Source organism: Chiloscyllium plagiosum, unplaced genomic scaffold, assembly GCF_037043375.1.
Source record: "Chiloscyllium plagiosum isolate Xiang-an unplaced genomic scaffold, Cpla_swu_hap1 HiC_scaffold_19, whole genome shotgun sequence".
Lineage (NCBI taxonomy): Eukaryota > Metazoa > Chordata > Chondrichthyes > Orectolobiformes > Hemiscylliidae > Chiloscyllium > Chiloscyllium plagiosum.
The window spans coordinates 12,244,413-12,266,745 of NW_028270157.1; the positions used below are offsets into that span (position 1 = coordinate 12,244,413).

Genomic DNA, 22,333 nt, shown 5'->3' on the forward strand with positions numbered 1-22,333 from the left:
AAGGTGTTCTCCTATGTGCACTAAAGGGAATGAATTCAAATTTGCATAACCTTCTGTTCAGTGGTCCTACACAAAAACAATGACAATATTTCAAAAGTACTTCATTAGCTATAAAACATCTTAGAGAGTGCTGAGATCATGAAAGTCACTACATAAATGCAAAACCTTATTTGCTTCTTAATCTATGAAATATTTCACTTTTCGTTCTCTTCAATTCACACTTCTCACCTTGTATTCTCGAGGTATTGATTCCCTGATGATAACATGTTGCCACGTCTGGATATCATTGGTAACATATTTAAGTGATAGCTGTAACTCATATCAACCTCGAAAGTTACATGTGTACAGCCTATCCTATTAGTGAGGACATCGCAGTAGAGAGCAACCCTGTGCTCATCCAACACTCCCACATGTGCTTTCAATATGGTTTAATGCACAGAGTTTTGGCCTCCCCACCTAAGACAGGATATACTTGTGTTTGAGGGAGTGCAGCGGAGGATCACTAGGCTGACACTGGGGATGGCAGGCCGGTTCCATAAGGACAGGGTGATTTGATTGGTGTTTAGAGGGATGAGAGGGGATCTGATTGAAACAGATAAAATTCTAACAGGGTTGACCAGATTAGATACAGGGAAAATGTTTTCCCTCATCAGCAAGTCTAGAATCAGGGGACGGAGTGTCAGGACATGGGTAGATCTTTTAGAATGGGATGAGAAAAAATGTCTTCACTAAAAGGGTAGCGAACCTGTGAACTTCTGTACCACTGAACCTTGAATGATGGAGCAGGCATGAATGGGACATGTGGCCTACTAGTTTCCATGCTTCAATATGAAAGGGTAGGGTCATGGGTCCTGGCCCTAAGGACCAAAAGACTGCTCCATTGATGAGCGTGACAGATTCCCAGTTTCATTTGGATGTTTTGGGTGGAAGAAGTATGGGGGCGGGATGAGCAGATATGCCCCCACACCCTTACAAGCCCCTCCTCGTGTGTTTGCTGTGTAACCAGTGCATCAATTAAACACCTACCAAAGCCAGAAAAGAAATACTGACTGAGATTTTGCAGTTGGCTTCAGGAACATGACGGTCAGTGGGGGCCAGTGCCTCACAGTGGTCATCCAGGGGGCCTTGCAGCTGATCCACCCAGCGATGGGTGGGGAACTTGCCGCGCAGCAAACTGAGTTGCTTCACAGGCTTCAGACAGCAGGAGAGGATGTCTATGTTCAAAGGCACTCAAAGCCTGATCAGAGGGCTGAGCATCTAGTGTTTTGGGGAAGGGAGGGTGGTGGTTAGTAGGGGCTGCTGAGAACCATCCCCTGTCCTTGCTGTCAATCCTTTAATCCTCCCTTCCATCTCCCTCTTCCTCATACTTGCCGGCAGCCATTTCCTGTGCCTGAGTCCATCTTCAATCGTAGGCCTTGGATGGTGTAGTGCCATCAGCAGTCACCACCTTCATTGTGGTACTGTCAAGAACTGAAGAGCTTTCAACCTATCCATTGCAAGTAGCTGTTGGAGGGTGGGACTGCAACCCTAGGGTTCCCAGGATACAGGGTCTGTTAAGCAATTTTTTTTCCTCCTAACTCATTTTTCTTATCAACCTATTCAGAGATGTTACTGCACAACTCTAGAACAGGTGGGCCTTGAACCAAGGTGTTTTAAGTGTCCTACAGGCAAGTAAATTTGTAAAATTTAATTTATGGAATATAGGCATCACTCTCTCAGCCAGCCTTTATTGCCCATCCCTAATTGCTCAGAGTACACTTAAGAGTCAACCACTTTCCTGTGGATCTGCATGTCACAGATCCCAGACAAAGTAACAACGTCACTTTCCTTCATTAGTGAAACAGATGGATTTTGTCCAATATCAGTCATCATTAAACTCTTAATTCCATTTTCATTGGATTCAAATTCCACCGTTCGCCATGGTGGGATTTAAACCCGGGTCCCCAGAGCCTGACCTGGCTCTCTGAATTAATCATCTAGCAATAGTACCACAAGGCCATGACTCAAGGGCATTGCACAGCTCTCCATCCAGTGGACAAGACTGCCGTTCCATCCATTAAACACTGCCCCAACAGCAGGTCACAGAGTCATAGAGTCAGACAGCATGGAAACAGACCCTATGGTCCAACCAGTCCATGCTGAACATAATCCCAAACCAAACTATGCCCACATGCCTGCTTCTGACCCACATCCCTCCAAACCCTTCCTATTCGTGTATCTATCCAAATGACTTTTAAACATTGTAACTGTACTTGCATCTACCATTTCCTCAAAAGGTTCATACCACACGCGAATCACCCTCTGGGTAAAGAATTTGCCCCTCATGCCTTTTTTAAACCAGGTGTTGCCTCTTCCATCCTTTTGTCTCTTTAATGAAGGTGAAACAGTCCAGGCGTCTTGTGGCTTCAGTTGCAGTTTTCCAAAAAAATCATCCATTTCTCAGAAGTTGTTGGTTTCTGGAATGTTGGATAAGATTCCCCTTCCTGAGGATTGGCAAGGAAGGTGATGGATAGGGTAGATCATCAGAAGGTTTAGACCCACCCCTTTACTGCCATGTCAGCGGCACTGGTTGGGATGGTCCATGGTCCACTTTCCTGACCAGTGGCCAATGAATGAACACTTAAGATCCTTAACCAGCTATTAGCCCAATTAACTTTGATCCCTGTAGGCAAGGAAGCAAGGGCTTTCATGACTGGAAAAGTGGGGGTGACCTGCCTGACAGCATGGATTTGGGGCCTTGTCTTTTGCCCCTGTCTTGGTGGGATCATGGATAAGAGTGGGTGGGGGGGGTGCTGAAAACCCCCTCCTGCCCTTGCCTCTGACCATCTCTCGAATCCCCTGTCTACAAAGCCATGGCCTGTAATTCTGCAGCGTCCACATCTAGTTGTTGTTCCTGGTCTGCAGAACTGCTGTCCCACCAGCAATCTGAGCCACCCCCAGGGCACTGCAGCTGCCATTCTCCGAGTGGCACAGAGCGGCACCCCAGGAGAGGAAGGACATCTCAGTCCCAGGGCTTGATCTGACCGAGATCTCCATTGGGTCACCTGATGGAACAGGCTTTGTCTCTCACTCTTAAGGTGATCTCCTTACTTCAGGAAGTTCCGAAAAGATCCACTGAATTAAATCCAGAGATAAGAGGCTTATTTTGTGAGGGGAGATTGACCAGTTTATGCCTCTACTCACTGGAGTTTGGAAAGATGAGAGACTTGATTGAGATATATAAGATGCCAAAGGGGATTGGCAAAGTAGAGATAGACACGTTTCCCCTTATACGACAATCTAGAACATCGATTCAGGCTAAGTGGTGGCAGATTTAAAACTGAGATGAGAAGGAATTACTTCTCCCAAAGAGTCATGAATCTGTGGAATTCACTACTCCGCATTATGAAGGATGCTGGGATAGTGAATAAATTTAAAGAGGAGATAAACAGATTTTTAATTAATAACAGGATGAAAGGTTATGGAGAGCGGGCAGGAAAGTGGAGTTGAGAGCAAGATGATTGCAGCCATGGTCGGATTAATTGGCGGAGCAGGCTCAGGCCTGAATTGTCTATTCCTGCTCCTATTTACAATAGAAAGGATTTACAAGGATGTTGCGAGGGTTGGAGGGAGTTTGAGTTATAGGGAGAGACTGAATAGGCTGAGGCTGTTTTGCCTGGAGCATCAGAGGTTGTGGGGTGACCTTGTAGAGATTTATAAAATCATGAGGGGCATGGGTAGGGTGAATAACCATGGTCTTTTTCCCAGGAGAGGGGAGTCCAAAACTAAAGGGCCTTGGTTTAAGGTAAGAGGGGAAAGGGACCTAAGAGGCAACTTTTTTCACACAGAGGGTGGTGAGTGTATGGAAATGAGCTGCCAGAGGAAGTGGTAGAGGCTGGTATAATAACAACATTCAAAAGGCATCTGAATGGGTATATGAATAGGAAGGGTTTACAGGGATATGGACTAAATGCTGGAAAATAGGACTATATTAATTTAGGATATCTGGATAGCATCGACGAGTTAGACCAAAGGGTTTGTTTCCGTGCTGTACATATCTCTGATTCTATGATTCAATTACCCATCCCCCACGATTAAACCATTCTGGTCATTGTGCTAAGGTAAGAAGAGATGATTTAGATGAGGGTACAATAAGGTTCACTGAAATGGTTCCAGACATGAAGAATTACAGTTAGGAGAATAGACCAATACTGTTCTCCACAGGATGGGGAAAGGTAAGGGGAGCTTTGTTAGGGATGTTTAAAATCATGAAGGACTTCAATGGAGTAAATTTGAATGGCGGAGTAGCCTCGATGGATGAGCGTCTTACTTCTGCTCCAAGTACTTATGGTAAATAAAGAGAAAACTTGACAACCAGAGATCACAGACTTAAGGTGATTGACAAAACAACCAGAGGCATCGTGAGGAAAAACATTTTTCACCACAAACGAGTGCTTAAAATACACTGCCTGATGGAATGATAAATAGAAATTCAATAGTTGCCTTGAGAACGGAATTTTATAACCATTTAGAGAAGAAACAATTCCAGAATTGTGTAGATAGAGCTATTGTGCGAAGGGCTGATTGGGCTATTCCATGAAAGAGTAACACACTTGGATGAGCTGAATGGGCTCCTTCTATTCTGTTCTCTTCTGTGACCTGCTTTTATTCAACTTCAAAATCTGCGTTACGTTTGATTCCCTTAACACGACTATACATGCCCTCTTCCCACTCCCAACTGTGAAAGCTTGCATTATCTCCTGGAAAAGGTGCATGTCATTTTGCACATTAGTGGATTCATTGCTCTCCCCGAGAAAGTGTGCTGAAAATCGATGATGGGTAGGCAGAGAGCTAATTCAAATAATGAACTGTGAAACCACTATTGTCACTGCTGTTGCTGATCACTGCCAAGGTAGTGATTGTTTGGTAAACACACGGCTTCAGTCCCCTCCCAGTGCAGCACTGAACCATATCTGATTCCTATGATAACCCTGGGATTTTCCTGAAGAGCTTACTGCAAAAATTGAGGATACAATGCAACTGACAAATGCCATTTGGACCCTGATTTCCCAGCATTCATAGCGGGTTCTAACTCGGTTCCTTTTCAGGGAAAATTACATGCAGGCCTTCACAAAATGAAAGCTTTAGCATTAGTACTGTGGCCAAAAAAATGCCACAATCATTGGGGTTTTTTTTGACCCAGGGATCTCAACCAGAAATTTTAATCTGCTTCCCCATTCCAGTTGCCAGGGGCTTGGAGGGTTGCTTAGTATATTATGCTCGTATTAAAGATATATCAACAAAGATAACCATAGATATACGCACAAAGATCAATAAAAATGAGATCAGAAGTCAAACGACATCAGGTTATAGTCGAACAGGTTTATTTGAGATCACGAGCTTTTGGAGCATTGCCCCTTCATCGGTAAGAGAGAAACATGTAGGCACAGAATTGTTATGATCTCTCTACCTTAATCAGTTTGTAGCGTTTTGGGGTATTTGTTACTTTGGTTAGACCCTCAGCATGTGACTCTTATAGCTATCATGTTATTCCAGCCATTGGTTTGTCTCCAGCACCACCTTATTTGTAATTGTTTGTAATTATCTCTCTGCCTCATTTAATTGGATTATAGTTCATTCCTTTTGCTTGTTATTCAACTGTTTATACTTTACTCACACCATCTGACACTATTGACCAACTGCAAAGACTTATCATTCAGCCTGTCAACACTCCCACTCACACCATTTCTAAGATCGTTTGATCACTCTGCCCATTGTTCTCTCTGCATGTGAATTCTGTGCTTGTGTGCTTCTCTCTCGCCACCTGACAAAGGGGCAACACTCCAAAAGCTTGTGATTTCAAATAAACCTGTTGGACTATAACCTGGTGTTGTCTGACTTCTGACCTTGTCCAACTCAGTCCAACTCCGGCACCTCCACATCAATCAAAATGAAGTCAATGATGGAAACAGGGTTAGCAATAGTTTTTGTACATATCATTAAAATATGCCACCACTGAATATTGTTATCCCAGAAGGTGTTATCCCCAGTAATACATTTATACATTTACTCCAGCAGCTGAAGCTAATACAACTCTCCAATGTTAGCGCTGCAAAACATGGAGCCAGATACAATTACAAATATGAATAACAGACCCTGAAAGATTTGGGTGAATTGTTTGTGTAAATGGATTGGTGAAGGTCACATCCCAGTTGTCTGTCTTAATACAAAAATTGTAAGCTGCTCAGCTTCAAATGTTTGTTATCCTAACCTACTTTTAAGTGATACAGACAACAGAGGTCAGCTCTTTCAGGAATGGGAAAACTTGGGGCTGCGTTTGGAAACAATAAAAGAGCCACTGTGGTGAATAACAATATATTTAATCAGCAGCAGTAACACTGAAATGTTCTTCAAATAAGGGTTTAAAGAGCATAATTTAAAAAGCATTTTGTTAAGTGTAATTGGATGTTCTTTCAAATATGATGGCAAATTAAAAGCACAATTCACACTGTAATATTGGAATTGCCACTGAGGAACAAGCATTCTCTCCAACAATGCATGTAGCAGAATGCATTTAAACCACAGTGGGACACATGATTATTAGGCCTGTTTGGTGACTGGGATTTAAATTATTCATAAACTCTAATTCCTTTTTGCAGCCAAATTGCTCTGTGCACAGAAGCAACAAAAAAAAGATTGCTAATTCAGAATATTAAAAGGAATCTTGTCCTATTGTTAAAAAAAAAATCAAATATTCTCCAGCTAAGGCCACAGTACAGGACATCGCTGAGGCTGAGAAGATTAAGAGCAAAGATGTGATCGCCCTGGAAGGAGTAAGTTAAGTGATGTCGGCTTGGGGTTTTAAAAGCTAGAACAATTGTTAGAACGGGACACTGAGGGAGATAAGGGTATTGAGGATTTCTGAGTGCCATGGACGGATAGGATCAGGAGATTGCACAGTGGATACTTAATTTCAGGATGTGGAGACAGAGAATATTGAGAATTTATTGTTGATAGTCGGGTATACTCATTTGGTTGACCAGTATCCTCATGGAAGGAAATCTGTGTCTTTACCTGGCCTGGCCTATATGTGATTTCAGACACACAGCAAAGTGTTTGACTTTTATCTGCTGTCTGAAATGGACTAGCAAGACATTCAGTTCATGGAATGAGCCAACGGTCCACCCATATCCTATGAACAAATAAAGATATAATGGAGCTAAGAAGGAATGAGGAAGGAAATCTCACAGACACAATTGCCACAACAGTCTTGATAATAGGGGATGATAGGAAGTGGTCTATTGGAGAAGGTTGGCAGATGGATTATCAATTGGAATAAGTGCAGCCTCCTCTCCAAGAGGTCACTTTTGTGCATCAATGCAAAGCAACGTAAGTCAGTATCCAATTCTCCCATTGGTAACGTTAGCAATAAAGGAAACAAATGTGCTGGAGATTCACCATCATTAATTTTACATTATCACAAAATGGCACAATCTACTGTTGGGACTGGACGAACTGTATTTGGGCAGCCCGGTGGCTCAGTGGTTAGCACTGTTGTCTCACAGCACCAGGGTCCCAGATTCGATTCCAGCCTTCGGTGACTGGCTGTGAGGAGTTTGCACATTCTCCCCATGTCTGCATGGGTTTCCTCCAGGTGCTCCGGTTTCCTCCCACAATCCAAAGATGTACAGGTTAGGTGAATTGGCCATGCTAAATTGCCCACAGTGTTAGGTGCATTAGTCACAGGGAAATGGGTCTGGGTGGGTTACTCTTCGGAGGGTCAGTGTGGACTGGTTGGGCCGAAAGGCCTGTTTCCACACTCTAGGGAATCTAATCTAATCTAGAGATGGGGCCAGTACTTTCATGTTGGATGGGTTTCATCTTCCTTTAGGTTGCATGCCATCATTGGACATTATCCTACTTGTCAACAGAAATATTTGTAGAAACTCTTTTGACAATTTCTGAGCTTTATCCTGTCTCTGTAAGTTCAGAAAGTCCTTTTAAATGGATGGCCCTTGTTGATGGTGAGAGCTGCCTCCAATATTCAATAACAATGTTATCACCAAGAAAGGAACACAGGGACAGAGAGTCAATTGGTTGAATTTATGGCAGCAGCTTAGACCACAATCCAACAATGAGGAAAGAGGTATGGGTAGTTCTTCGATAACGTGATGGTTGCGTTCTTGTGCAACCCTGCCTTATAGAAAAATTGCAATTTAGAAACAGCGCTTAAAATGTTGGCGATGTAATCGTGTTTCAGCCAAAACACATTTTAAAAGTTCACACTTTAGAAACGGTGTCCCCAGTTCATCAATTGCGTTACAGCGAATTCATTATTGCAGAACGACCTGTAAACTTTGTCACAGATTATAGAGATGTGGAAAGAGAAAAGTTTTGCTTTTGTGTAGTCTTTCATAACTTCAGGATGTTTTTTTTTTATTCATATATGAGATATGGTCAATGCTATCTAGGCCACTCATTGCCTATCGCTAATAGCAGTTTAAGAGTTAACCACATTGCTACAGGCCTGGAGTCACTTGTAGGCCAGACTGGGTAAGGACAGCAGTTTCCTTCCCCAAATTGATTCTGAAAGGAAGTAGTTGTTGCAAAGTCACAAATATGGCAGCAAATCTGCACTCAGGAAGTTGCTTTGAAGAACAAGATGACAATGATGAGATAATGATCAGGTAATCTGTTTTTGACTATGTTACTTGAGGAATAAATATTGGGCGGCACTCCAGGGAAAACCAGCCTACTCTTGTTCAAAATAGCACTCTGGGAACTTTAACATCCACCTGAGAGATAGATATGACATTGGTTTAATGTATTATCTGAAAGACAATACTTCAAAGAATACAGTTACTATTATTGTCAGAATGGGCAACCAGAGTCTATTCTGAAGAAAGGACTTAATGCATTTGTAGATGAGCCTTTCAGGTATGCTATGATACCATAGAGTCATAGAGATGTACAGCATGGAAACAGACCCTTCGGTCCAACCCGTCCAAGCCAACCAGATATCCCAAACCAATCTAGTTTCACCTGCCAGCACCTGGCCCATATCCCTCTAAACCCTTCCTATTCATCTACCCATCCAAATGCCTTTTAAATGTTGCAATTGTACCAGCCTCCACCACTTCCTCCATGTTGTCATATGTTAGTGTTCTGTTACAAAGTTGGTCTCTGTACAGGTCAGAGAATGTTACTGTATTACCTTACCATCAGGTACAGTCCAATGAAAAATAGAGTTTGATTAGATTAGATCCCCTAGTGTGTGGAAACAGACCCTTCAGCCCAACAAGTCCACACCAACCCTCTGAAGAGTAACCCACCCAGACCCATTTCCCTCTGACTAAAGCAGCTATCACTATGGGCAATTTAGAATGGCGAATTCACCAGGCCTGCACATCTTCGGACAGTGGGAGGAAACCCGCACAGACACGGGGTGGATGTGCAAACTCTAAACAGTCAGTCACCCAAGGCTGGAATTGAACCTGGGTCCCTGGTGCTATAAGGCAGCAGTGCTAACCACTGAGCCACCGTGCTACCCCAGGACAGCTACTGAGAAATCTGGTCTGAAATTGTAAGAAGAACCGGGACTGGAATATCTTTAAATACATTCTGTTGATGTGTAGCCCATAAGGCAGAACAATGCATGTGCATTCTGCTAACAAATTACCAAGTTTTAAGAAGACTCAGAAAAGTTAATATTATTGGAAAGTCGATTTTAGTGTTCAGTTCTGTAAAGATCTGACATTTCTTTTAAGAAGGTCAGAAAGCAGTTTTGAAAACTGAATCCGGAACAATATTTACCAGAATGCAGGTAAAAGTCCAGCAAGTCAACTGGAGAGATAATTGTTAAGGCATTTGCTAACTTGAGTAATATAATCAGAGAGAGCAAAAACGGGCATAAGCAGGTTATATAGAGGTAAGGGCCCCAATGCAGCAGAGGCACTATTATTCATAGAATTGTAAGATCATACAGCACAAAAAGAGGTCCTTTGGTCTATTAAGTCTGTACCACATTAGCAGCTTCCAAGCTGTAAGGTTTGGGGAAAAGTCCTGGGATACTTAGAAGTTAGAAAAAAGAAAACACCAGAAGCAGATGGCTGTGAAGGATTCAGAGAGGAAGACATCTGACAATGCTATTGAAGACATGAGTTTAGGTAGCCCATGTTAAGCAATAAGTGAGCTGAGTTAGCAGTTTATTTTCAAGGTCTTAGGAATAGACATTAACTGAACAAAATGGCACTGAGAGAATGTACAGAAATGTGTAAATTGGAAACTGATTACAGCGGAGCAAGAAGTTTTAGTTTGGTAATAGTGGTGATTTTTCACTGAGGTTTGAGTGCATATGAATGAATTATTTGTTAAAACAGTTGAATCTTTCTTTCTGATGTTTGTAATGATATTGCTTGAACAGGTCTTGTCTCAAGCGATACAGTTTGTGTTTTTGTTAATTTATTTGTGTAATAAGCTTCTATGTTCTTTAGTTAAAAGAGCATTGATTGGCATCATTTTGTGAACACGTTTAGTAACTGATCCCCATGGAAACCAAAAGGAAAAATACAAGTTATGGTCTATCAAGTCAGCTTTCACTTTGGGATTTGACTTTATCCAGTATCGCCATCATAATACACCATTCCCAATTAAATGCAAGGAAAGATCACCAGGTCATCTTGTTCGACGAGAATTTCAGTTCCCCATGGTAACCAAAAGGAAAAATATAAGTTATGGTCGATCAAGTCAGGTTTCACTTTGGGATTTGACTTTGTCCATTATTGTCATCATAATACAGCATTCCCAATTAATTGCGAGGAAAGATTACCAGGTCATCTTGTTCGACGGGGAGAATTTCAGTTCTTCTGAAACACTCTTGCTAGATAAGAGTTAAGAATGGCAAGGCTTACCAAGGACAAAGATGAATGCAGGGCTCAGAAATTTCTCTAGACACAACACTACTGTGTTAATGAAGGATAGGTCGGAGAATCATGAATGCACACTCCCTGACCAGAAAATTCCCACTGGGGCCCAAAACATTCCCAGCAGACCTGAGCTTCAAACTATGTTCCAGGCCCCATCTAAAACATTGACCCCAAGCAGAATAACACAGGTCTGAATTAATTACATATTCAATAATTCTCCTGTTCACAACAACTCTATTTGGATGGAGTCTAATCCAGACAAATGCAAAATAGTTCATAAGTTCATAAGATATCGGAGCAGAGTTAGGCCGTTCAGCCCATCGAGTCTGCTCTGCCATTCAATCACGGCTGATTTGCTCCTCAACCCCATTTTCCTGCCTTCATCCTCTCAACCCTTCAACCCATTACTAATTAAAAATCTGTCTAACTCCTCCTTAAACTTACTCACTGTCCCAACATCCACTGCACTTTGAAGTAGCATTTTGATGCATTTTGAGTGATCTAATGCTGGAATTACGTATACGGTAAATGGCAGAACATTTAGTAGCTTCAACATACAGATGAATGTAGGCATACAAGTCCACAGTTCCCTGAAAGTGGTAACACAAATGGATAATCTGGTCAAGAAGTTGTATGGCCTTCATCAGTAAGGGCATAGACCATAACAAGTAATGGCAAGTAAAGTTGCAGCTGTATAGAACTTTAGTTAGGCCACATTTGGAATATCGTGCAATGTCTTAGCCACTACATTACCAGAAGGATGTGGAGGCTTTGGAAAGGGTACAGAAAGGTTTACCAGCATATTGCCTAAATTAAAGGGTATTTGCTCTGAAGAGAGATTGGACAAACTTGGTTTATTTTCACTTGAACATAGAAGGATGAGGGGTGACCTGATGGACGTTTACAAAATTATGAGAGGCTTGGATAGAATGGATAGTCGGAGTCTTTTACCCGGGGTAGAAACGTCAATTACAAGGAAACATAGGTTTGATGTAAAAGGGGGTAGGTTTACAGGACATTTGAGAAGCAAATTTTTTACACAGAGGGTAGTAAATGTCTGGAATGTGCTGCTAAAGGAGGTAATGGAGGCAGATACAACAGGAACATTTAAGAAGCATCTTTGCAGATACATGAATAGGCAGAGAATGGAGGGATATGGACTGCATAGGGTCAAAAGATTTTTAGTTCAGAAAGGCATCATTTATCAGCACAGTCTTGGTGGACCAAAGGGGCTGTTCCTGTACTGTACTGCTCCTTGCTCAATAAGACTCCCTACACTTTGGAAACAGAGCCTTTGGCCCAACAAGTCCACACCAACCCTCCAAAGAGTAACCCACCCAGACCCATTCCCCTACCCTATAGTTACCCCTGACTAATGTACCTAACACAATGGGCAATTTAACATAGGCAATTCATCTAACTTGCACATCATTTGGATTGTGGGAGGAAACCAGAGTACCCAGAGCAAACCCACACAGACACAGGGAGAATGTGCAAACTCCACACAGACAGTCGCCCAAGGCAGAAATCGAACCCAGGTCCCTGGCACTGTGAGGCAGCAGTGCTAACCACTGAGCCACTGTCCTACCCTTTTACTTGCTTAAATTCTTTGTTTAAAATTCTTAGCTGGACAGATTGCAATTTGGTTTTAAAGATTTTTCTCAATCTTGTCACATTAAAAGTGTATTTTGTTTTTAATTCATTCACAAGTTGTGGGTATTGCTAGCTTGGCCAGTATTCATTGCCCATCCTTATTTACCCAGAGGCAAGCTGAGAGTCGAACACATTTGCTGCAGATTTGGAATCACATATAGGCCAGACCAGGTAAGGATGGCAATTTCCTTCCCTAAAGGACATTAGTGAACCATGTAGGTTTATCCCCCAGCAATCAACAACAATTCCACAGTTACATTCTCAGTTCTTGTTTTTCATTGAATTCAAATTTCACCATCTACCATGTTTGGATTACGAACACAGGTTCCCAGAACATCATCTGGATCTCTGGATTAATAGTCTAGCAATAATACCAATAAGGCATTGCCTCCCCTTGATGTGGACAATCAAAAATAGGTATTTAATATTTTGTTGCATTTCATAAAGAGTTACTTAATACAAAAAAAACCTATTTATTTTTCCCCAATTCTCTTACCGTTTCCAGAACCATTCAATAGTTCAATACTTGCACAGTATACATGCAAATCAGTATGATTCTCCCTCAGATAAACATACAACATTGGCGTTTCCTCAGCCGTAAGATTATCTCAACATGCACTGGAGTGTTGATCGAGCCTGTCGGAGTTTATTTAGAAAACAGACACTACAAAAATCCACCAACCATTTTATCCTCCACAATTGATACAGTATTATTTTTTCCTGTGGAGTAAATCAATTCTTCTCCTTGAATAAATAGTAATTATCCAATACCAGTACTTTATGGGGCAGCATTCGTAACAATCCACTACACTGAGTGAATCCCTAACATCCTGTGCCAAGGCCAGTCCTGTATAACTCCATTACATGTAGTTGACTGCTGTAAAATACAAGAAAATTTACGATACCTCTTCTTCAGGTTTCTGTATGATTTGTACGTTCATTCGCCGCTCTCCATAGAATTCTCTCCCAGGCAGAAGAAAGAAGCACTGTGGTGCATCTGTGAGGAAAGAAAAAAATTAAATTTACTGCATGTGCAATTTCGGAACATGTCACGTTGCCCAGTTAGCACAGAGAATGTGGAAACTACAAGGGATTTGAGACTTTCAGATTAAATAGCTCCATGTATTTAAGGAGGATCTTGATGTATGCAATGAGGGAGAAGGAAATGCAGGTTTATGTTGATGAATGAATCAAACAAAAGACAAAGTAGGATGACACAAGACTCATTTCGAACAGAGACAAGAGCACGGATTAGCTGGGCTCTTTCTGTGCTGTTATGACTTTGTAATTCAATATAATCCCAAACTATTAAAATCATGTGAAGACATTTATACTACTTGATAAAAGTTTATTTATTGCAATTAAACCAGATATCTTTTGCATTTTTATATTGGCAATTCATTTTACTCTTTCCTGCAATGTAGGTACTATTGGCTAGGTCAGCATTTATTGACCATCCCTAGCTGGCCCTTGCAAAGGTGCTGGTGAACTGTCGTCTTGAACAGCTTCAGTCCATAAGACTTCAAGAGGTAGCGGCAGAAGTAAGCCATTCAGTCCATCCAGACTGTCCCACAATTCAATGAAATCATGGCAGATCTGATAATCTTTGACTCAACTATTTTTGTGTCATCAACAAACCTGATTATAGTACATTCACTTCAGTCAAGTTATTAATATACAGCAGCTCGGCTGCAAGGGTGGGTTCAATTCCTACATTGGCTGAGGTTACCATGAAGGACTCTCCTTCTCAAGCTCTTCCCTTGCTTGAGGTGTAATGACACTCAGTAGTCTCTCTCTCTCTCAGAGAGCAGCCCTATGGTCTGGTAGGATTATGGACACTTTCAATATATCTTGTTAATAACTGATGCCTCTAGCTCTGGTCCTTCTGGCACTCTACTAGTTACAGGCTGTCGTTCTGAAAACGTCCCTTTTACCCAACCCTCTGTCATCCATTAGTTAGCTAGTCCTTTATCCATTTTAATATATTACCCTAATACCATGGGCTATTACTTCATTGGTTGCCTTTTGTGTGGTAGCTTATCAAGCAATGTTTAGAAATCCAAATATGCTGCATCTCCTGGTGCCTCTTTATCTATCCTGCTTGCTGGTTCCTCAAAAAACTGTAATAAATCTGACGTATTATTTTGCATTCATGAAGCTCTGTTGACTCTGCTTCATTATGTCATATGTTTCTAAATGCTCTGTTATTACACCTTTTGCAATTGATTCTAATCAGCCCAATGATAGCTGTTAAGATAACTGGCATATAATTCTCTATTTTATTTGGCTCCTTTCTTTTTTGAACAAGGGTAATACATTGGCAGTTTTCCAATCCTCTGAGACACACCTGAAACCAGTAAATCCATTATCTCTGCAGTTATTTCCTTTAACATTTTACTATGAGACCTATCAGGGACGTACTTGCCTTTAGCTCTACCAGTTTCCCTACTAATCTTATTTTAGTGATAGCTGTTGTGTTGATTTCCAAACCCATCATCAGACTTTAGCCCCTTGATTATTCAATGTTTTACAATGCTACAAATGACTTCTCCTTGCAAATCAATGCAACGTATTTATTACTGTAGTCATTTGCCATTTCCTAGTTCCCCATTATTATTTCCCCTGCCTTGTTCTCTCAATAGCATATGTTCATTTTGACCTCTCACTTCCTTTTCATATATTTAAAGAAGCACTTACTGTTCACTTTTATATTTCTTGCTAGTTTGCCATCATGCTTTATTTTCTGCCTTTTCATATTGTTTCAGTTATACTTTGTTGGCTTTTAAAGCTTTCCCAGTCATCTGGTTTACCACTAACCTTTGCCACATTGAATTGTTTTTGTTTCAATTTGATCCTTAATATGCTTGGTTAATACCCATGCTTGGTTTATCACCTTCCTAGAGTCATTCTTCCTCACTCAGATGTTTCTTTGCTGTGTATGGAGGGATTGTCTTAAGAGAAAAGGCTAAACAGGTTGGGATTCTACTCACTACAGTTTAGAAGAATGTGAGCTCATCTCTTTGAAACATATTAGATCCTTAAAGGGTTTAACAAGGTAATTGTTGAGAGGATGGTTCTCTAGGACGTGTGTCTAGAGATATCTCTGAGCCTTCCCAAGAATGTCATTGCTTTCTATCTTTGGTAACCCTTGGTGGAAACTTCTGCAAGCTCTCAGCTCTCATTTTATATATGGTACAGGCTGCTACCTAGGACAAGAGGAGTGGCCATTTTAAGACTGAGATCAGGAGGAATTTCTTCTCTCAAAGGATTGTGAGTCTTTGGAACTCCTTGTCACAGAGAGCTGTGCGAGCGGAGTCCTCATATATATTTAAGGTTGAAATAGACTCTTGATTAGTTGGGGAGTCAAGTGTTACAGGGAAAACGCAGGAACATGGGAAATGTCAAATCAGCCATGATCCTATTGAATGACAGACTAGACCCGAGAGGACTATTGGCCTACTCCTGTTCCTATTTCTTATAGTCTTCCCATGGTTTTATGGCGAGTCATGATCTATTTTCTTAAACGACTGCCATTCCTCCTCATGATGTGGAGGAGCCGGTGTTGGACTGGGGTGGACAAAGCTAAAAATCACACAACACTAGGTTATTGTCCAACAGCTTTATTTGGAAACACCACCTTTCAGAGCGCTGTCCCTTCATCAGATGGGGGTCCTAATGAAGAAGCAGCGCTCCAAAAGCTGGTGCTTCCAAATAAACCTGTTGGACTATAACCTGATGTTGTGTGATTTTTATCTTATTCCTCCTCAGCCATTTTTTTTCTGCTAAACTCCTTTCTATTCTGTACAAATATTGAAATGTTGAATGGTTCTGGGCAAAATAAGAGAGAAAATAATTGAGATATATTAATATTAAGTAGGTCATTATGAAATCTGACAATATTTGACTGTTTTTGATTATAAATCACTTCTAATGTGACAAGATTGAGAAAAATATTGCAAATCTAACTGTAATCTGTCGATTGAAGAATGTCAAGCAGCATTTTTGTGGACGGGACAAGCAGTAAGGTTTAAATTAATTCACAGTGTGGTCCTTCGCGTTCTGCTTGGGGCCCATGCTTTAGAAGGGACCTCGAAAATAGGGTAAAGGCTATTTTTACTGAACTTGTGTCCAGGGATATGGCTGAGTCTTCCCAGAAATTACATTGTTTTTTGTACTTGGTGGGAACTCTTCCCAGGTCTTATTTTTTTTATATGGGACACACCGCTGCCACTGTATGTAGGTGCTGGATGAAGTAAATGTTTGAAGTGATCGACAGAGGGCTGGTCAAACTAACTGCCCGAATTGAGTGATCTCAAGTGTTGTCAAAGATGTATTCAAACCACAAGTGGACGGTATCACATCAGTTTTGATATGTGCCTTTTGGTGAAAAGGCATTGAAATATAAGGTGGTGGCTTAATCAGCTCATTTAATGAGCTTTTTCAAAACATTAGTTCCCATTATCTTGCTATAAATTTTTGATTTTGATGGATTAGGAACATTAAAAGTTAATCAATTTCTGCATTTGAGCAGACGAAGAACTACAGTAATTAGGATGGAATAGAATATTAACTTATTGTCTCATGCATTTTTACAAAAAAAAAGTGAAAAGTTTTCTAAGTTGCCAATCCATGGCATAGAAAGATTACTTCAGTACAGAAACTGTTACTGACCAGATCAATATGACACAGGAACTGTCAGTATCCAGATTACTACAGCATGGGAACTTCCAGTGATCAGATTACAGCAGTTCAAGATCTGTCAGTGGCCAAATCATTGCAGCAGAGGAACTTTCAGTGACCAGATCATTGCAGTTCTTGAATAATTACTGACCGTTTACTGTAGAATGGGAACAGTCAGTAACTAGATTACTGAAACACAGGATCTGTCAGTGACTGGATCACTGCAACACAGAAACTGTTACTGAGCAGATTACTGCAAAACAGGATCTGCCAGTGACTAAATCACTGCAACATGGAAATTGTTACTGAGCAGATTACTGCAGCACAGGCATTGTCAGTGAAGGAAATCTGCCATCCTTACCTGGTCTGGACTACATGTGACACCAGATCCACAACAATACGGTTGACTCCAAACTGCCCTCTTGGCAATTTGGGATGGGCAATGAATGGTGGCCTAGCCAGCGATACCCTCAATCTGTGACTGAATTTTTAAACAACACAGGAAATGCCACTGACCAGATCACTGCAGTTCTGGAACCATTACAGACCAGATTATCACAGTGTAGGAACTGTTACAGGCTAGATTACTGCAGAACAGGAATTCTCTGTGACCAGATTACTGCAGCATGAGAACCATCACTGCCAGTGCCCAGCATACAGGAAATGTCACTGCCAGATTGCTGAAGCACAGGATGTGTCAGTGACCAGATTACTACAACATGGGAACTGTCAGTGACAAGATTACTGCAATTCAAAAGATGTCAGTGACAAGATTACTGCAATACAAGTACCATCAGTTTCCAGAACATTCCAACACAGGAACTGTCAGTAGCCAGATGACTCAAATACAGGAAATGTCACCTCCAGATTACAGCAACACAGGAACTGTTACTGACCAGATTACCGCAACATGGGAATTGTCAATGACAAGGTTACTCCAATACATAAACTATCAGTGACCAGATTACTGCAACACAGGAACTGAACAGAAACCAGATTACTACAGTTCAGTACCTATTACTGACAACATTACTGGAGGACAGAAACTGTCACTGGTCACATTATTATAATATTGTCAGTGATCAGGTTACAGATGAAGGCAAGGCAGTAGATGTTGTCTATATGGGCTTTAGCAAGGCCTTTGGCAAGGTCCGCCATGGCAGGCTAATGCAAAAGGTAACGCTGCATAGGATCCAGGGTGTGCTGGTAAGATGAACACACAACTGGCTTAGCCATAGAAGACAGAAAGAAGTGCAGGGAAGATGTTTTTCTGACTGGAGATCTGTGACCTGCAGGGTGACCTGCAGGGATAAGTACTGGGATCCCTATTGTTTGTAATGTATTTAATTGATTTGGAGGAGAATGCTAGAGGAGATGGTGGAGGTGGAAGAATAGCAACATTTCAAAGACATTTTGACAGATCTGTGGATAGGCACAGAATAGAAAGATACTGACTAGGCATCACGTATCAATGTAGGCTTGGTAGGCCAAAGGACCTGATTAGTACATTTGCAGGCTACACAAAGATTGGGGGAGCTGTGGATCCTGAGAAGGATTGCCAGAGGATGCAGCAGGATGCAGATAGGCTGGGGACTTGAGCAGAGAAATGGCAGATAGAGTTTAAACCGGACAAATGTGAGGTGATGCATTTTGGATGATCTAATGCAAGAGGGAAGTATACAGTAAAGGACAGAACACTTAGTAACATTAGCATGCAGACCATCAAGGCATTCCAGCCCAACATTCCCTGAAACGGGCAACACAAGTGGAGAAGATTGTAAAGAGGCACATGGCATGCTTGCCTTCATTGTTCAGGGCATAGAGTATAGACATTGGCAAGTCATGTTACAGCTGTATAGAACTTTAGTTAGGTCACATTTTGAATACTGTGCACAGTTCTGGTCACCACACTACCAGAAGGATGTGGAGGATATGGAAACAATTTACCAAGATGTTGCCTGGTTTGGAGGGTATTAGCTATGAGGAGATATTGGACAAACTTAGTTTGTTTTCACCTGAACATCGAAAGATAAGGGACAACCTTATGAGAATTATGAGAGGCATGGATAGAACGGATAGTCTGAGTCTTTTCCCCAGAGTAGAAATGTCCATTTCTAGGGGACATAAATTTAAGATAAAAGGGGGTAGGTGTAAAGGAGATGTGAGAGGCAGGGTTTTTTTTTTACCCCAGAGGATGGTAAGTGCCTGGAATGCACTGCTAGAGGAGATGGTGGAGGTGGAAGAATAGCAACATTTAAAAGACATTTTGACAGATCTGTGGATAGGCACAGAATAGAAAGATACTGACTAGGCATCACGTATCAATGTAGGCTTGGTAGGCCAAAGGACCTATTCCTGTGCTGCACTGTTCTTTGTAAAGCACATCAGGATCTGGCAGCAAGTAGATTACTGCAGCAGCACAGGAACTGTTACTGACCAGATTAGCACAACACAGGAACTACCCGTAATCAGATTACAGCAAAAAAAAAAGCTGCAGATGATGCAAATCAGAAACAAAAACAGATATTGCTGCAAAAGCGCAGCAGGTCTGGCAGCATCTGTAGACAGGAAATCCCCTAGATGTCCCCATAAGCAGCTATTGATTTTCCCAGTCTGACCTTTACCCAACCCTTTGTCTGCCCAACTGTGTTTTTCTCACTCTCTGGCCTCCATCTTCATCTATTGTTTACTCCTGCCACCTACAGAAGCACAGGAATTGTCAGCGACCAGGTTACTCAAGCACAGAAAATGCAACTGACCAGATTACTACAACATAGGAATTGCAACTGACCAGATTACTACAACATAGGAATTGCAACTGACCAGATTACTGCAGAATTGGGACTGTCACTGACTAGATTACTGCAACACAGGAAATGTCACTGACCAGATCACTGCAGTTCTAGAACCATTAATCACCAGATTACCGCAGCACTGGAACTGTCAGTGAAACGATTACTGTAACACAAACTGTCACTGGTCAGATTACTGCAACACATGAACTGTCTGTGACTAGATTACTTCAACATGGGAACTATTACTGACCAGATTGCTGCAGCACAATTGTCAGGTCATACTGCAGAGTAGCTAACTACCTAACATGCAGATTGATGGAGACAGAATTAATTCAAGTGATATACTACTCATAATTTAATCTCAAGGAAAAAATTCCACATCTAGTCATTTTACTTAAGCATCGCAAATATCAGAGCAAAGAGGCAAGTTAGTGCTTAAAAATGTGTCGCTTGTGTTACACCTTTTAAATTAACAGCTTTAGGTTATATACTTAGTAGGCTTGACGTTTTAACCTGTTCGGAAATAATGATTGCAGCAACTAGCATACTGTTTCAGCAAAATATATCTCTTTTTGTTTCTCTCAGCAATGCTTAAATATCATCCTGCTCCATTCATTCTCTCCTTGAATATCCTCTATAAATGTGACTTTTTTTTACATTTGAAAAACTCATGTGTTTTAGTTAAGGGTTATCACCTGGAATTGGAGAGACTATTGTTCCAATCTGTTGAGAGACAATGGTCAGAGGCTAAAATCCTTTTTATAATACAGAATCCTGTTATATTCTCCAACCTAATGGTAGCAAGGCAACACTGGTGGAATAAAGAAAAATGGGCTGTTTTGTATCATTTACACTCCATTTGTGACTCAGCAATTGCTGATCAAACATAAATTGATAAAGAAAAGAAGTAGCCATTTAACTGATTGTACATGTGACAGTTCTTTAGCAAAATGATCCAATTCACCCCATTCCCAGCTCTTTCTCCATATCTCTGTACGTTTCACATAACTTAAAAGATTGTTCTTCAATCTTATCAAACTATTGACACAGACCACCAATGCTTGGAGTTTTGCCAGGATGGTGAGGAATGGCCCAAATCCCCAAAACCAAGAAATCCTATTGCCTCCTATTTTATCTCCAATTTTTCGAAGAACAGACTTAGGGATGAGGCATCAGGCATGTGCAGTTGGCAGAATGTCCCTTCTCTACACTGCCAAACCAAGAACACCAATCAGGACCTAAGAATCTATTTTCATCGCCAGCAGGCCTGGCATTTTCTTGCATTTGCAAAGATAGTGCTGAGTCTTAATACACTCCAGTCTATGCATTGAAGATAATCTCACAATTTGACTCCAATCACTCTTTTGAAATAAAAAGCTTAAAATGGTTACTTGAAATTGTTGCTAGTTATTACCAGCCTGGGATTTTATTTTAATCTCATAAACTCACTAAGGTTTTAGACATCCTGATATGAAATGACTTGATAACACTACAAAATATAAGAGAAACCATTAGATGTGGTGCATATTATATGTACCAAAAAAAATACTTATAATGCTAAATTGTATATCTATATTAGCCAGTGTGAAACTGTGAATATAAACCTGACAAAATCTACAAGATTGTGCTGCATAAGTCACCACATAAGCATTTGTGGATCATGAAAGGTTGTTTTATCAGGTTGAATGTCTTTGTCTATATTAGCTGTGGTAGATATGTTGAGAGAAATTACTGGCTTAGAAAAAAGAAAATGAGACTCGCATTTATACAGCACCTTTCACAACCACAGGCCATTTCCTTGCACTTGCAGAGAACTATTCTTAAAATCCAGGTGCTGTTGTAATGCAAGAAATACCTTCATAAAGTAAATTGAACATAAGGTGAGAAAAATTTGTATAGAGATGTAATGCTCTGTCAAAAGGCAGTTTCTCATTAGTTCTCCATGATTCAGGGACAGCAAGCCAACAAAATTGGCTTGACAGTAGGAGAACAGAAGGTGGTAGTGGAGGATTGTTTTCAGACTGGAGGCCTGTGACCAGTGGTGTTCCATGCGGTTTGATCCTGAGTCTATTTTGTTTGTCATTTATATAAATAATTTGGATGAGGATATAGGAGGCATGGTTAGTAGGTTTGCAGCTGACACCAGATTTGGTGGTATAGAGGACAGTGAAGAAGGTTGTCTAAGATTACAAAGGGATCTTGATCAATTGGGTCAATGGGCTGGGGAGTGGCAGATGGAGTTTCATTTGGATAAATGCGAGGTATTGCATTTTGGTAAAACAAGCAAGACTTAGGAAGTTA

The 22,333-nt window shown here is 41.1% G+C and overlaps 1 protein-coding gene across 3 annotated transcripts in view; it reads right to left on the reverse strand.

Annotated features, from left to right (window-relative positions):
* LOC122559859 (chemokine-like protein TAFA-2) overlaps positions 1-22,333 on the reverse strand; it is a 289,286-nt gene that overhangs the window by 229,233 nt on the left and 37,720 nt on the right. For all 3 annotated transcript variants that reach the window (XR_015760509.1, XR_015760510.1, XM_043709983.2), the window contains exon 2: positions 13,463-13,554. The gene's annotated coding sequence lies outside the window, so the exon portion shown is untranslated. The remainder of the gene's footprint in view (positions 1-13,462; positions 13,555-22,333) is intronic.